A 2,835-nucleotide genomic window follows, 5' to 3' on the forward strand; every position below is an offset into this window, starting at 1 on the left:
TGCAGCACTATTCACAATAGCAAAGACTTGGAACCAACCCAAATGCCCATCAATAATAGACTGGATAAAGAAAATATGGCATATATACACTATGGAATACTATGCAGCCATAAAAAGAATGGGTTCATGTCCTCTGCAGGGACGTGGATGTAGCTGGAAACCATCATTCTCAGCAAACTAACACAGGAACAAGAAACCAAACACTGCATGTTCTCACTCATAAGTGGGAGTTGAGCACTAAAAACACATAGGCACAGGGAAGGGAACATCACACCTGTAGGGGGGTGGGGGGCAAGGGGAGGGATACCATTAGGAGAAATACCTAATGTAGATGATGGGCTGACGGGTTCAGCAAACCACCATGGCACATGTATACCTAAGTAACAAATCTGCACGTTGTGCACATGTATCCCAGAACTTAAAGTATAATAATAATAAATAAAATAGCAGTTAGATCTTTAGGTTGTCTGTTTACATAACTGATGTAAAATAACTATGTATAGCTATATTGGTATTCAAAAATTAGATAGTAGATATATAATACCTATGTTTAGAAAAAAGAATATTCAATGGTTTAACATATCATTCATTACTTGAAAGAAAGGGAACCAAAACACATGAAAAGTGAATAAACGAAACATTATTCTTCTATGTATTGAGTAATAACATCATTAAATTACTGAAGATAGAAATGAGACTAAATTTCTGCATTCCAGGGATCCAAAGGAAGAAGCATGTGCATATTTCTGTGGGATATATGATGAAAACGACGAGAACTGTAATTAGTAAAACTGAACTGTCATTTTCAAAATGTAAGGTTAATAGAATAAACACACCTAAGTTAAGAATAAAAAGTAACATTTTAGCAAATCCTTGATTTATGGACAGAATTTGTTACATTTTATCAGCACAGTTGTGGATTAGGCTTTCTGCAACAGCACTTTTAATTTAAACCTCTTCTATTATAATACTAATAACCCAACATAGTGGTTTGTATACAAAAGTTTTCGTTGTTTTTGATTTTTTTTTTTTAATCAGAGTGTTAAAACTTTTACTGTTAATATATCCATTAGTTTTAAAGTCCAATTGCGGTGGGGATAATAAGAAAATATATTTTTTAATGGAGCATGACTGCTTGGGGAATGGTTGTACCCATCATAATGTCAAGAGTGTATTCATTGGTTGAATGTATTCATTTTTGGCCAGGTTAATGTCTTGGAATTATTCCTACAAAAGTGACTGTATTAATTTCCATTCCATTTCAATACTTTACATGAACATGAAAGCCTAATGCAAAGTCTAACTCTTAAAAAAGAAAACTGTAATATTCTGCATATTATAGGGATTAAAACAAATTTGGCTGAAGGTTTTCAGGCATTAATATTAAATATTTTTTTGTGAATGTTATCTATAAAAGCATACTTTCCAAATCCCTCGTGGGTGATTATCAGTGAATTGTTTAAAATTTCTATTCTACTCTCCTTTCAGATCACTAACTGTCCATTCAGTAATTTTTAGCCTGAGTCCCTGAGCCAACGTTAAATTATAATTCATTTAACTATCCCTGGCACATTTAGAGCCAGACTTTCACTGTAGTTCAATGAAGCCTTCTGCTGTATGTGATAACCAAGTTAAATTGTGATAATAAATGAACAGTGGGATATAATTAACTGATAGTAGAAGTAGTTATGAACATTAGAAAGGGAAGGTAGATAGCAAAAAATATGATTCATGTTCATGTTCTAATGTATTTCCACAAACATTATTTTTATGTATCACATTGTGTTATCTGTTGTTAGAGAAGTATTATTTCAATAGTAGTAAGGTCAAAACAAAGGACAACCTTTCATGCATGCATCTATCCATCGAACATTTATTGAGCACTTACTGTGTGTCAGACTGTGTATTAAGCATAAGTGGATAAAAAATATTGACAAATAGGTGTGAGCCAATATAATAATTTTACAGTGGTGCAATGACCCACTTTCTATGAAAATATAGAGGAGAAAATAAAATTATATTGGGTGAGAGGCTAGCAGGTATAACACATAGTTTTGGAGGGATAAATTGGGCTTCATTGAGAAAGTCCTTGCTGATTGCACTGAGGAGTTTGAAATCTGCACTGTAGGACATAAGTATCTGGAAGTGGAAGTTTGCTAGGGTTTCATTGCTAAAGTATACTAACAATACCCAAAATGGCAATGCTTGCAAATGTATGGTTTATTGAAGAGATACAGAATAATATAGTGACCATGTTAAAATTAATAAATGAATCACTGTCAAAGACTGTCTCACAGCATTGGATCCAGGAAAGCTAGACACAAGTTTCATTTGTGCTCAAATATAAGGTCCATTCTTGCAATGTAAACAGCTACAATGGCAGAGACCCCAGGGACCTCAAAGAGACCATGTGCAAGTCATCAATTTCACTGTTAATAAAAAACAATGCTGAAAAGCAGATACAAAACTTCCTAAACCTCCTTTTCCCTACCATGGCAAAGAAATACATGCTTTCATCAGGGATCAGTATAAGACAGGTACATTTTTTATTTAGGCAAGACAGCCCAGGTCAATACTAAATCTGCTGGAATTAACTCACACAGCACAGGATGCAATGGAGAATTCTAAGCACAGTATATATTCCCTGACTATGCATTGCGTTTTTAATATAAATTTAAATGGGGAAGTGAGAATTTCCCAGGGACGTTTATTTCATGCAAATGTTTCCAGGAGTGACAAAACGAGAAATACATATAAAAAGTCTCTGATTTGAAACAGATTTTAAATCTATATTATGATAGACACGTAATTAGAAATATCATTTTTAAATTGAAA

Source organism: Mandrillus leucophaeus, unplaced genomic scaffold (assembly GCF_000951045.1).
Source record: "Mandrillus leucophaeus isolate KB7577 unplaced genomic scaffold, Mleu.le_1.0 Scaffold1175, whole genome shotgun sequence".
Lineage (NCBI taxonomy): Eukaryota > Metazoa > Chordata > Mammalia > Primates > Cercopithecidae > Mandrillus > Mandrillus leucophaeus.